This window comes from Pseudophryne corroboree, unplaced genomic scaffold, assembly GCF_028390025.1.
Source record: "Pseudophryne corroboree isolate aPseCor3 unplaced genomic scaffold, aPseCor3.hap2 scaffold_671, whole genome shotgun sequence".
NCBI classification, from domain to species: domain Eukaryota; kingdom Metazoa; phylum Chordata; class Amphibia; order Anura; family Myobatrachidae; genus Pseudophryne; species Pseudophryne corroboree.
In genome coordinates this window covers 257,257-272,519 of record NW_026970258.1, presented here as the reverse complement: position 1 = coordinate 272,519, position 15,263 = coordinate 257,257, and the positions used below count along the sequence as shown (strand labels likewise).

Here is a 15,263-nt window from a genome sequence, read left to right as displayed (position 1 = left end):
GCGTTAATGTTTCCTGGTGTCAACCTGTATTATTTCAGTAGACATTGAAATGAGGATGCATCTTGCTGCCTTTCCAATGAAGCAAGTTTAATTTAGTAATAGGTGAAAAACCATCCATACAAAGGTGTTCATCAGAGACTTGGCTTTGTGGACACTTTTCAGAGAACAAATTTGTTAGCATAAAAATAAAGCCAGAAAATGAAGAGCTGTTTAATCACTCAATTGGATTTTTTTGCCAGCATATTTCTTTTTCTCTGCAACCCACTGCTAAATTGTGCTTCCTAGCTGTTTTTATAAAATCACTGAATCAAATCTAACTCTGATTACATCAGAGAAGGCCAGGTACCCTACACCATAAGAGGGGATTTGAAATTTTGACTTGTCTACTTAAAGATCACCAAAATCAGATAACAAGGTCAATTACGTCAATGGGTGGGATTGAACCACCAACCTTTTGGTTTATAGCCGTATACACTAACTGATTGCGCCACAGAGACACTTTGCAAAAGTCCATACTGACAAAGGCTAATAAGCATTCATCTAAAACGTTTCCTAGAAAAACTTTAAAAAGTCAATAATCTGGAGAGTTTTTGTAAGATGTTTCTTCCATCCACCAACGAAGAAACACATTGGTACTTTCCCATGATGAGTGAGTGCTTCAGGATCTCTTGCACTTACATGTGCAGCAGAGTACTGCAATGGAAGCATGCTGGGCCCATAACCCAGAGGTAGGCAGATTAAAACTATCCTCTGCTATATGCATTTTTTTTGTTAATTAAAGTAATCCAAAACTGGGATTGATATTTTTGCTCTTTATTTTTCATTAAAGTACAATAACTTTTACCATTTTAATTTGTTTTAATAGTATATTGAAAGTATTGTTTTCTTTTAAAAATCCACTTAATTTTCTTTACCCTATTATTAAAATGGTAATTGACAAAAACAAACTACATTGTCACCAGAAGAGCAATACAAAATGTACAAGTGATATATTAAAATCATCTTTCCAGCTTGAATTTCAATGATGCATTGGGGGCAACGATTTTGTGAGAAACATTTTCACCCTTAAATAAAGATTTTCTTAATTCCTTACCTGTGTGCTAATTAGATATCACCTTGTTTTCACATTAAACAGACTTCTACATGAGAAAGCAGCAAGGATGCAGTGGCGTTAATGTTTCCTGGTGTCAACCTGTATTATTTCAGTAGACATTGAAATGAGGATGCATCTTGCTGCCTTTCCAATGAAGCAAGTTTAATTTAGTAATAGGTGAAAAACCATCCCTACAAAGGAGTTAATCAGAGACTTGGCTTTGTGGACACTTTTCTGAGAACAAATTTGTTACCATAAAAATAAAGCCAGAAAATGAAGAGCTGTTTAATCACTCAATTGGATTTTTTTTTGCCAGCATATTTCTTTTTCTCTGCAACCAACTGCTAAATTGTGCTTCCTAGCTGTTTTTATAAAATCAATGAATCAAATCTAACTCTGATTACATCAGAGAAGGCCAGGTACCCTACACCAGAACAGGGGGTTTGAAATTTTGACTTGGCTACTTAAAGATCACCAAAATCTGATAACAAGGTCAATTACGTCCCTGGGTGGGATTGAACCACCAACCTTTTGGTTTATAGCCGTACACACTAACTGATTGCGCCACAGAGACACTTTGCAAAAGTCCATACTGACAAAGGCTAATAAGCATTCATCTAAAACGTTTCCTAGAAAAACTTTAAAAAGTCAATAATCTGGAGAGTTTTTGTAAGATGTTTCTTCCATCCACCAACGAAGAAACACATTGGTACTTTCCCATGATGAGTGAGTGCTTCAGGATCTCTTGCACTTACATGTGCAGCAGAGTACTGCAATGGAAGCATGCTGGGCCCATAACCCAGAGGTAGGCAGATTAAAACTATCCTCTGCTATATGCATTTTTTTTGTTAATTAAAGTAATCCAAAACTGGGATTGATATTTTTGCTCTTTTATTTTTCATTAAAGTACAATAACTTTTACCATTTTAATTTGTTTTAATAGTATATTGAAAGTATTGTTTTCTTTTAAAAATCCACTTAATTTTCTTTACCCTATTATTAAAATGGTAATTGACAAAAACAAACTACATTGTCACCAGAAGAGCAATACAAAATGTACAAGTGATATATTAAAATCATCTTTCCAGCTTGAATTTCAATGATGCATTGGGGCAACGATTTTGTGAGAAACATTTTCACCCTTAAATAAAGATTTTCTTAATTCCTTACCTGTGTGCTAATTAGATATCACCTTGTTTTCACATTAAACAGACTTCCACATGAGAAAGCAGCAAGGATGCAGTGGCGTTAATGTTTCCTGGTGTCAACCTGTATTATTTCAGTAGACATTGAAATGAGGATGCATCTTGCTGCCTTTCCAATGAAGCAAGTTTAATTTAGTAATAGGTGAAAAACCATCCTTACAAAGGTGTTAATCAGAGACTTGGCTTTGTGGACACTTTTCAGAGAACAAATTTGTTAGCATAAAAATAAAGCCAGAAAATGAAGAGCTGTTTAATCACTCAATTGGATTTTTTTGCCAGCATATTTCTTTTTCTCTGCAACCCACTGCTAGCTGTTTTTATAAAATCACTGAATCAAATCTAACTCTGATTACATCAGAGAAGGCCAGGTACCCTACACCATAACAGGGGGTTTGAAATTTTGACTTGTCTACTTAAAGATCACCAAAATCTGATAACAAGGTCAATTACGTCCCTGGTTGGGATTGAACCACCAACTTTTTGGTTAGTAGCCAGACACACTAACCTATTGCGCCACAGAGACACTTTGCAAAAAGTACATACTGACAAAGTCTAATAAGCATACATCTAGAACGTTTCCTAGAAAAACTTTAAAAAGTCAATAATCTGGAGAGTTTTTGTAAGATGTTTCTTCCATCAACCAATGAAGAAACACATTGGTACTTTCCCATGATGAGTGAGTGCTTCAGGATCTCTTGCACTGACATGTGCAGCAGAGTACTGCAATGGAAGCATGCTGGGCCCATTACCCAGAGGTAGGCAGATTGAAACTATCCTCTGCTATATGCATTTTTTTTGTTAATTAAAGTAATCAAAACTGGGATTGATATTTTTGCTTTTATTTTTTACTTTTACTTAAAGTACAATAACTTTTACCATTTTAATTTGTTTTAATAGTATATTGACAGTATAGTTTTCTTTAAAAAATCCACTTAATTTTCTTTACCCTATTATTAAAAGGGTAATTGACAAAAACAAACTACATTGTCACCAGAAGAGCAATACAAAATGTACAAGTGATCTTTCCAGCTTGAATTTCAATGATGCATTGGGGCAACGATTTTGTGAGAAACATCTTCACCCTTAAATAAAGATTTTCTTAATTCCTTACCTGTGTGCTAATTAGATATCACCTTGTTTTCACATTAAACAGACTTCTACATGAGAAAGCAGCAAGGATGCAGTGGCGTTAATGTTTCCTGGTGTCAACCTGTATTATTTCAGTAGACATTGAAATGAGGATGCATCTTGCTGCCTTTCCAATGAAGCAAGTTTAATTTAGTTATAGGTGAAAAACCATCCCTACAAAGGTGTTAATCAGAGACTTGGCTTTGTGGACACTTTTTAGAGAACAAATTTGTTAGCATAAAAATAAAGGCAGAAAATGAAGAGCTGTTTAATCACTCAATTGGATTTTTCTGCCAGCATATTTTTTTTCTCTGCAACCCATTGCTAAATTGTGCTTCCTAGCTGTTTTTATAAAATCACTGAATCAAATCTAACTCTGATTACATCAGAGAAGGCCAGGTACCCTACACCATAAGAGTGGGTTTGAAATTTTGACTTGTCTACTTAAAGATCACCAAAATCTGATAGCAAGGTCAATTACGTCCCTGGGTGGGATTGAACCACCAACCTTTTGGTTAATAGCCATACACACTAACTGATTGCGCCACAGAGACACTTTGCAAAAGTTCATACTGACAAAGGCTAATAAGCATTCATCTAAAATGTTTCCTAGAAAAACTTTAAAAAGTCAATAATCTGGAGAGTTTTTGTAAGATGTTTCTTCCATCAACCAACGAAGAAACACATTGGTACTTTCCCATGATGAGTGAGTGCTTCAGGATCTATTGCACTTACATGTGCAGCAGAGTACAGCAATGGAAGCATGCTGGGCACATAACCCAGAGGTAGGCAGATTGAAACTATCCTCTGCTATATACATTTTTTTTTTGTTAATTAAAGTAATCCAAAACTGGGATTGATATGTTGGCTCTTTTATTTTTACTTACAGTACAATAACTTTTACCATTTTAATTTGTTTTAATAGTATATTAAAAGTATTGTTTTCTTTCAAAAATCCACTTAATTTTCTTTACCCTATTATTAAAATGGTAATTGACAAAAACAAACTACATTGTCACCAGAAGAGCAATACAAAATGTACAAGTGATATATTAAAATCATCTTTCCAGCTTGAATTTCAATGATGCATTGGGGCAACGATTTTGTGAGAAACATCTTCACCCTTAAATAAAGATTTTCTTAATTCCTTACCTGTGTGCTAATTAGATATCACCTTGTTTTCACATTAAACAGACTTCCACATGAGAAAGCAGCAAGGATGCAGTGGCGTTAATGTTTCCTGGTGTCAACCTGTATTATTTCAGTAGACATTGAAATGAGGATGCATCTTGCTGCCTTTCCAATGAAGCAAGTTTAATTTAGTAATAGGTTAAAAACCATCTTTACAAAGGTGTTAATCAGAGACTTGGCTTTGTGGACACTTTTCAGAGAACAAATTTGTTAGCATAAAAATAAAGCCAGAAAATGAAGAGCTGTTTAATCACTCAATTGGATTTTTTTTGCCAGCATATTTCTTTTTCTCTGCAACCCACTGCTAAATTGTGCTTCCTAGCTGTTTTTATAAAATCACTGAATCAAATCTAACTCTGATTACATCAGAGAAGCCCAGGTACCCTACACCAGAACAGGGGGTTTGAAATTTGACTTGTCTACTTAAAGATCACCAAAATCTGATAACAAGGTCAATTACGTCCCTGGGTGGGATTGAACCACCAACCTTTTGGTTAATAGCCGTGCACACTAACTGATTGCGCCACAGAGACACTTTGCAAAAGTCCATACTGACAAAGGCTAATAAGCATTCATATAAAACTTTTCCTAGAAAAACTTTAAAAAGTCAATAATCTGGAGAGTTTTTGTAAGATGTTTCTTCCATCAACCAACGAAGAAACACATTGGTACTTTCCCATGATGAGTGAGTGCTTCAGGATCTCTTGCACTTACATGTGCAGCAGAGTACTGCAATGGAAGCATGCTGGGCCCATAAACCAGAGGTAGGCAGATTGAAACTATCCTCTGCTATATGCATTTTTTTTGTTAATTAAAGTAATCCAAAACTGGGATTGATATGTTAGCTATTTTATGTTTACTTAAAGTACAATAACTTTTACCATTTTAATTTGTTTTAATAGTATATTGACAGTATTGTTTTCTTTCAAAAATCCACTTAATTTTCTTTACCCTATTATTAAAATGGTAATTGACAAAAACAAACTACATTGTCACCAGAAGAGCAATACAAAATGTACAAGTGATATATTAAAATCATCTTTCCAGCTTGAATTTCAATGATGCATTGGGGCAACGATTTTGTGAGAAACATCTTCACCCTTAAATAAAGATTTTCTTAATTCCTTACCTGTGTGCTAATTAGATATCACCTTGTTTTCACATTAAACAGACTTCCACATGAGAAAGCAGCAAGGATGCATTGGCGTTAATGTTTCCTGGTGTCAACCTGTATTATTTCAGTAGACATTGAAATGAGGATGCATCTTGCTGCCTTTCCAATGAAGCAAGTTTAATTTAGTAATAGGTGAAAAACCATCCTTACAAAGGTGTTCATCAGAGACTTGGCTTTGTGGACACTTTTCAGAGAACAAATTTGTTAGCATAAAAATAAAGCCAGAAAATGAAGAGCTGTTTAATCACTCAATTGGATTTTTTTTGCCAGCATATTTCTTTTTCTCTGCAACCCACTGCTAAATTGTGCTTCCTAGCTGTTTTTATAAAATCAATGAATCAAATCTAACTCTGATTACATCAGCGAAGGCCAGGTACCCTACACCATAACAGGGGGTTTGAAATTTTGACTTGTCTACTTAAAGATCACCAAAATCTGATAACAGGGTCAATTACGTCCCTGGGTGGGATTGAACCACCAACCTTTTGGTTAGTAGCCGGACACACTAACCGATTGCGCCACAGAGACACTCTGCAAAAAAGTACATACTGACAAAGGCTAATAAGCATACATCTAGAACGTTTCCTAGAAAAACTTTAAAAAGTCAATAATCTGGAGAGTTTTTGTAAGATGTTTCTTCCATCAACCAACGAAGAAACACTTTGGTACTTTCCCATGATGAGTGAGTGCTTCAGGATCTCTTGCACTTACATGTGCAGCAGAGTACTGCAATTGAAGCATGCTGGGCCCATAACCCAGAGGTAGGCAGATTGAAACTATCCTTTGCTATATGCATTTTTTTTGTTAATTTAAGTAATCAAAACTGGGATTGATATTTTTGCTCTTTTATTTTTACTTAAAGTACAATAACTTTTACCATTTTAATTTGTTTTAATAGTATATTGACAGTATAGTTTTCTTTAAAAAATCCACTTAATTTTCTTTACCTATTATTAAAAGGGTAATTGACAAAAACAAACTACATTGTCACCAGAAGAGCAATACAAAATGTACAAGTGATATATTAAAATCATCTTTCCAGCTTGAATTTCAATGATGCATTGGGGCAACGATTTTGTGAGAAACATCTTCACCCTTAAATAAAGATTTTCTTAATTCCTTACCTGTGTGCTAATTAGATATCACCTTGTTTTCACATTAAACAGACTTCCACATGAGAAAGCAGCAAGGATGCATTGGCGTTAATGTTTCCTGGTGTCAACCTGTATTATTTCAGTAGACATTGAAATGAGGATGCATCTTGCTGCCTTTCCAATGAAGCAAGTTTAATTTAGTAATAGGTGAAAAACCATCCTTACAAAGGTGTTCATCAGAGACTTGGCTTTGTGGACACTTTTCAGAGAACAAATTTGTTAGCATAAAAATAAAGCCAGAAAATGAAGAGCTGTTTAATCACTCAATTGGATTTTTTTGCCAGCATATTTCTTTTTCTCTGCAACCCACTGCTAAATTGTGCTTCCTAGCTGTTTTTATAAAATCACTGAATCAAATCTAACTCTGATTACATCAGAGAAGGCCAGGTACCCTACACCATAAGAGGGGATTTGAAATTTTGACTTGTCTACTTAAAGATCACCAAAATCTGATAACAAGGTCAATTACGTCCCTGGGTGGGATTGAACCACCAACCTTTTGGTTAGTAGGTGGACACACTAACCGATTGCGCCACAGAGACACTTTGCAAAAAATACATACTGACAAAGGCTAATAAGCATTCATCTAAAATGTTTCCTAGAAAAACTTTAAAAAGTCAATAATCTGGAGAGTTTTTGTAAGATGTTTCTTCCATCCACCAACGAAGAAACACATAGGTACTTTCCCATGATGAGTGAGTGCTTCAGGATCTCTTGCACTTACATGTGCAGCAGAGTACTGCAATGGAAGCATGCTGGGCCCATTACCCAGAGGTAGGCAGATTGAAACTATCCTCTGCTATATGCATTTTTTTTGTTAATTTTAAGTAATCAAAACTGGGATTGATATTTTTGCTCTTTTATTTTTACTTAAAGTACAATAACTTTTACCATTTTAATTTGTTTTAATAGTATATTGACAGTATAGTTTTCTTTAAAAAATCCACTTAATTTTCTTTACCCTATTATTAAAAGGGTAATTGACAAAAACAAACTACATTGTCACCAGAAGAGCAATACAAAATGTACAAGTGATATATTAAAATCATCTTTCCAGCTTGAATTTCAATGATGCATTGGGGCAACGATTTTGTGAGAAACATCTTCACCCTTAAATAAAGATTTTCTTAATTCCTTACCTGTGTGCTAATTAGATATCACCTTGTTTTCACATTAAACAGACTTCTACATGAGAAAGCAGCAAGGATGCAGTGGCGTTAATGTTTCCTGGTGTCAACCTGTATTATTTCAGTAGACATTGAAATGAGGATGCATCTTGCTGCCTTTCCAATGAAGCAAGTTTAATTTAGTTATAGGTGAAAAACCATCCCTACAAAGGTGTTAATCAGAGACTTGGCTTTGTGGACACTTTTTAGAGAACATATGTGTTAGCATAAAAATAAAGGCAGAAAATGAAGAGCTGTTTAATCACTCAATTGGATTTTTCTGCCAGCATATTTTTTTTCTCTGCAACCCATTGCTAAATTGTGCTTCCTAGCTGTTTTTTATAAAATCACTAAATCAAATCTAACTCTGATTACATCAGAAAAGGCCAGGTACCCTACACCATAAGAGGGGGTTTGAAATTTTGACTTGTCTACTTAAATATCACCAAAACCTGATCACAAGGTCAATTATGTCCCTGGGTGGGATTAAACCACCAACCTTTTGGTTAGTAGCCAGACACACTAACCGATTGCGCCACAGAGACAATTTGCAAAAAGTACATACTGACAAAGGCTAATAAGCATTCATCTAGAACGTTTCATAGAAAAACTTTAAAAAGTCAATAATCTGGAGAGTTTTTGTAAGAATTTTCTTAAATCAACCAACGAAGAAACACATTGGTACTTTCCCATGATGAGTGAGTGCTTCAGGATCTCTTGCACTTACATGTGCAGCAGAGTACTGCAATGGAAGCATGCTGGGCCCATTACCCAGAGGTAGGCAGATTGAAACTATCCTCTGCTATATGCATTTTTTTTGTTAATTAAAGTAATCCAAAACTGGGATTGATATGTTAGCTATTTTATGTTTACTTAAAGTACAATAACTTTTACCATTTTAATTTGTTTTAATAGTATATTGACAGTATTGTTTTCTTTCAAAAATCCACTTAATTTTCTTTACCCTATTATTAAAATGGTAATTGACAAAAACAAACTACATTGTCACCAGAAGAGCAATACAAAATGTACAAGTGATATATTAAAATCATCTTTCCAGCTTGAATTTCAATGATGCATTGGGGCAACGATTTTGTGAGAAACATCTTCACCCTTAAATAAAGATTTTCTTAATTCCTTACCTGTGTGCTAATTAGATATCACCTTGTTTTCACATTAAACAGACTTCCACATGAGAAAGCAGCAAGGATGCATTGGCGTTAATGTTTCCTGGTGTCAACCTGTATTATTTCAGTAGACATTGAAATGAGGATGCATCTTGCTGCCTTTCCAATGAAGCAAGTTTAATTTAGTAATAGGTGAAAAACCATCCTTACAAAGGTGTTCATCAGAGACTTGGCTTTGTGGACACTTTTCAGAGAACAAATTTGTTAGCATAAAAATAAAGCCAGAAAATGAAGAGCTGTTTAATCACTCAATTGGATTTTTTTGCCAGCATATTTCTTTTTCTCTGCAACCCACTGCTAAATTGTGCTTCCTAGCTGTTTTTATAAAATCACTGAATCAAATCTAACTCTGATTACATCAGAGAAGGCCAGGTACCCTACACCATAAGAGGGGATTTGAAATTTTGACTTGTCTACTTAAAGATCACCAAAATCTGATAACAAGGTCAATTACGTCCCTGGGTGGGATTGAACCACCAACCTTTTGGTTAGTAGGTGGACACACTAACCGATTGCGCCACAGAGACACTTTGCAAAAAGTACATACTGACAAAGGCTAATAAGCATTCATCTAAAATGTTTCCTAGAAAAACTTTAAAAAGTCAATATTCTGGAGAGTTTTTGTAAGATGTTTCTTCCATCAACCAACGAAGAAACACATTGGTACTTTCCCATGATGAGTGAGTGCTTCAGGATCTCTTGCACTTACATGTGCAGCAGAGTACAGCAATGGAAGCATGCTGGGCCCATAACCCAGCGGTAGGCAGATTGAAACTATCCTCTGCTATATGCATTTTTTTTTGTTAATTAAAGTAATCCAAAACTGGGATTGATATTTTGGTTCTTTTATTTTTACTTAAAGTACAATAACTTTTACCATTTTAATTTGTTTTAATAGTATATTGACAGTATTGTTTTCTTTTAAAAATCCACTTAATTTTCTTTACCCTATTATTAAAATGGTAATTGACAAAAACAAACTACATTGTCACCAGAAGAGCAATACAATATGTACAAGTGATATATTAAAATCATCTTTCCAGCTTGAATTTCAATGATGCATTGGGGCAACAATTTTGTGAGAAACATCTTCACCCTTAAATAAAGATTTTCTTAATTCCTTACCTGTGTGCTAATTAGATATCACCTTGTTTTCACATTAAACAGACTTCCACATGAGAAAGCAGCAAGGATACAGTGGCGTTAATGTTTCCTGGTGTCAACCTGTATTATTTCAGTAGACATTGAAATGAGGATGCATCTTGCTGCCTTTCCAATGAAGCAAGTTTAATTTAGTAATAGGTGAAAAACCATCCCTACAAAGGTGTTAATCAGAGACTTGGCTTTGTGGACACTTTTCAAAGAACAAATTTGTTAGCATAAAAATAAAGCCAGAAAATGAAGAGCTGTTTAATCACTCAATTGGATTTTATTTGCCAGCATATTTCTTTTTCTCTGCAACCCACTGCTAAATTGTGCTTCCTAGCTGTTTTTATAAAATCACTGAATCAAATCTAACTTTGATTACATCAGAGAAGGCCAGGTACCCTACACCATAACAGGGGGTTTGAAATTTTGACTTGTCTACTTAAAGATCACCAAAATCTGATAACAAGGTCAATTACGTCCCTGGTTGGGATTGAACCACCAACCTTTTGGTTAGTAGCCGGACACAATAACCGATTGCGCCACAGAGACACTTTGCAAAAAAGGCCATTCTGACAAAGTCTAATAAGCATACATCTAGAACGTTTCCTAGAAAAACTTTAAAAAGTCAATAATCTGGAGAGTTTTTGTAAGATGTTTCTTCCATCAACCAATGAAGAAACACATTGGTACTTTCCCATGATGAGTGAGTGCTTCGGGATCTCTTGCACTTACATGTGCTGCAGAGTACTGCAATGGAAGCATGCTGGGCCCATAACCCAGAGGTAGGCAGATTGAAACTATCCTTTGCTATATGCATTTTTTTTTGTTCATTTAATTAATCAAAACTGGGATTGATATTTTTGCTCTTTTATTTTTACTTAAAGTACAATAACTTTTACCATTTTAATTTGTTTTAATAGTATATTGACAGTATAGTTTTCTTTAAAAAATACACTTAATTTTCTTTACCCTATTATTAAAAGGGTAATTGACAAAAACAAACTACATTGTCACCAGAAGAGCAATACAAAATGTACAAGTGATATATTAAAATCATCTTTCCAGCTTGAATTTCAATGATGCATTGGGGCAACGATTTTGTGAGAAACATCTTCACCCTTAAATAAAGATTTTCTTAATTCCTTACCTGTGTGCTAATTAGATATCACCTTGTTTTCACATTAAACAGACTTCCACATGAGAAAGCAGCAAGGATGCATTGGCGTTAATGTTTCCTGGTGTCAACCTGTATTATTTCAGTAGACATTGAAATGAGGATGCATCTTGCTGCCTTTCCAATGAAGCAAGTTTAATTTAGTAATAGGTGAAAAACCATCCTTACAAAGGTGTTCATCAGAGACTTGGCTTTGTGGACACTTTTCAGAGAACAAATTTGTTAGCATAAAAATAAAGCCAGAAAATGAAGAGCTGTTTAATCACTCAATTGGATTTTTTTGCCAGCATATTTCTTTTTCTCTGCAACCCACTGCTAAATTGTGCTTCCTAGCTGTTTTTATAAAATCACTGAATCAAATCTAACTCTGATTACATCAGAGAAGGCCAGGTACCCTACACCATAAGAGGGGATTTGAAATTTTGACTTGTCTACTTAAAGATCACCAAAATCTGATAACAAGGTCAATTACGTCCCTGGGTGGGATTGAACCACCAACCTTTTGGTTAGTAGCCGGACACACTAACCGATTGCGCCACAGAGACACTTTGCAAAAAGTACATACTGACAAAGGCTAATAAGCATTCATCTAAAATGTTTCCTAGAAAAACTTTAAAAAGTCAATAATCTGGAGAGTTTTTGTAAGATGTTTCTTCCATCCACCAACGAAGAAACACATTGGTACTTTCCCATGATGAGTGAGTGCTTCAGGATCTCTTGCACTTACATGTGCAGCAGAGTACTGCAATGGAAGCATGCTGGGCCCATAACCCAGAGGTAGGCAGATTAAAACTATCCTCTGCTATATGCATTTTTTTTGTTAATTAAAGTAATCCAAAACTGGGATTGATATTTTTGCTCTTTTATTTTTCATTAAAGTACAATAACTTTTACCATTTTAATTTGTTTTAATAGTATATTGAAAGTATTGTTTTGTTTTAAAAATCCACTTAATTTTCTTTACCCTATTATTAAAATGGTAATTGACAAAAACAAACTACATTGTCAGCAGAAGAGCAATACAAAATGTACAAGTGATATATTAAAATCATCTTTCCAGCTGGAATTTCAATGATGCATTGGGGCAACGATTTTGTGAGAAACATTTTCACCCTTAAATAAAGATTTTCTTAATTCCTTACCTGTGTGCTAATTAGATATCACCTTGTTTTCACATTAAACAGACTTCCACATGAGAAAGCAGCAAGGATGCAGTGGCGTTAATGTTTCCTGGTGTCAACCTGTATTATTTCAGTAGACATTGAAATGAGGATGCATCTTGCTGCCTTTCCAATGAAGCAAGTTAAATTTAGTAATAGGTGAAAAACCATCCTTACAAAGGTGTTAATCAGAGACTTGGCTTTGTGGACACTTTTCAGAGAACAAATTTGTTAGCATAAAAATAAAGCCAGAAAATGAAGAGCTGTTTAATCACTCAATTGGATTTTTTTGCCAGCATATTTCTTTTTCTCTGCAACCCACTGCTAAATTGTGCTTCCTAGCTGTTTTTATTAAATCACTGAATCAAATCTAACTCTGATTACATCAGAAAAGGCCAGGTACCCTACACCATAAGAGGGGATTTGAAATTTTGACTTGTCTACTTAAAGATCACCAAAATCTGATAACAAGGTCAATTACGTCCCTGGGTGGGATTGAACCACCAACCGATTGCGCCACAGACACACTTTGCAAAAAGTACATACTGACAAAGGCTAATAAGCATTCATCTAAAATGTTTCCTAGAAAAACTTTAAAAAGTCAATAATCTGGAGAGTTTTTGTAAGATGTTTCTTCCATCCACCAACGAAGAAACACATTGGTACTTTCCCATGATGAGTGAGTGCTTCAGGATCTCTTGCACTTACATGTGCAGCAGAGTACTGCAATGGAAGCATGCTGGGCCCATTACCCAGAGGTAGGCAGATTGAAACTATCCTCTGCTATATGCATTTTTTTTGTTAATTTAAGTAATCAAAACTGGGATTGATATTTTTGCTCTTTTATTTTTACTTAAAGTACAATAACTTTTACCATTTTAATTTGTTTTAATAGTATATTGACAGTATAGTTTTCTTTAAAAAATCCACTTAATTTTCTTTACCCTATTATTAAAAGGGTAATTGACAAAAACAAACTACATTGTCACCAGAAGAGCAATACAAAATGTACAAGTGATATATTAAAATCATCTTTCCAGCTTGAATTTCAATGATGCATTGGGGCAACGATTTTGTGAGAAACATCTTCACCCTTAAATAAAGATTTTCTTAATTCCTTACCTGTGTGCTAATTAGATATCACCTTGTTTTCACATTAAACAGACTTCTACATGAGAAAGCAGCATGGATGCAGTGGCGTTAATGTTTCCTGGTGTCAACCTGTATTATTTCAGTAGACATTGAAATGAGGATGCATCTTGCTGCCTTTCCAATGAAGCAAGTTTAATTTAGTTATAGGTGAAAAACCATCCCTACAAAGGTGTTAATCAGAGACTTGGCTTTGTGGACACTTTTTAGAGAACAAATGTGTTAGCATAAAAATAAAGGCAGAAAATGAAGAGCTGTTTAATCACTCAATTGGATTTTTCTGCCAGCATATTTTTTTTCTCTGCAACCCATTGCTAAATTGTGCTTCCTAGCTGTTTTTTATAAAATCACTAAATCAAATCTAACTCTGATTACATCAGAAAAGGCCAGGTACCCTACACCATAAGAGGGGGTTTGAAATTTTGACTTGTCTACTTAAATATCACCAAAACCTGATCACAAGGTCAGTTATGTCCCTGGGTGGGATTAAACCACCAACCTTTTGGTTAGTAGCCAGACACACTAACCGATTGCGCCACAGAGACAATTTGCAAAAAGTACATACTGACAAAGGCTAATAAGCATTCATCTAGAACGTTTCATAGAAAAACTTTAAAAAGTCAATAATCTGGAGAGTTTTTGTAAGAATTTTCTTAAATCAACCAACGAAGAAACACATTGGTACTTTCCCATGATGAGTGAGTGCTTCAGGATCTCTTGCACTTACATGTGCAGCAGAGTACTGCAATGGAAGCATGCTGGGCCCATTACCCAGAGGTAGGCAGATTGAAACTATCCTCTGCTATATGCATTTTTTTTGTTAATTAAAGTAATCCAAAACTGGGATTGATATGTTAGCTATTTTATGTTTACTTAAAGTACAATAACTTTTACCATTTTAATTTGTTTTAATAGTATATTGACGGTATTGTTTTCTTTCAAAAATCCACTTAATTTTCTTTACCCTATTATTAAAATGGTAATTGACAAAAACAAACTACATTGTCACCAGAAGAGCAATACAAAATGTACAAGTGATATATTAAAATCATCTTTCCAGCTTGAATTTCAATGATGCATTGGGGCAACGATTTTGTGAGAAACATCTTCACCCTTAAATAAAGATTTTCTTAATTCCTTACCTGTGTGCTAATTAGATATCACCTTGTTTTCACATTAAACAGACTTCCACATGAGAAAGCAGCAAGGATGCATTGGCGTTAATGTTTCCTGGTGTCAACCTGTATTATTTCAGTAGACATTGAAATGAGGATGCATCTTGCTGCCTTTCCAATGAAGCAAGTTTAATTTAGTAATAGATTAAAAACCATCC

General features: G+C 34.7%; 2 non-coding genes across 2 annotated transcripts; both read right to left on the bottom strand.

The window, feature by feature from the left end:
- Nucleotides 1-8,582: 8,582 nt before the first annotated feature.
- On the bottom strand, nucleotides 8,583-8,656 carry TRNAS-ACU (transfer RNA serine (anticodon ACU)). The gene has a single exon. It is a non-coding gene; the product is annotated as a tRNA-Ser (tRNA).
- A 5,745-nt stretch (nucleotides 8,657-14,401) lies between these two features.
- On the bottom strand, nucleotides 14,402-14,475 carry TRNAS-ACU (transfer RNA serine (anticodon ACU)). Its single transcript has one exon. It is a non-coding gene; the product is annotated as a tRNA-Ser (tRNA).
- Between the last annotated feature and the right edge of the window lie 788 nt (nucleotides 14,476-15,263).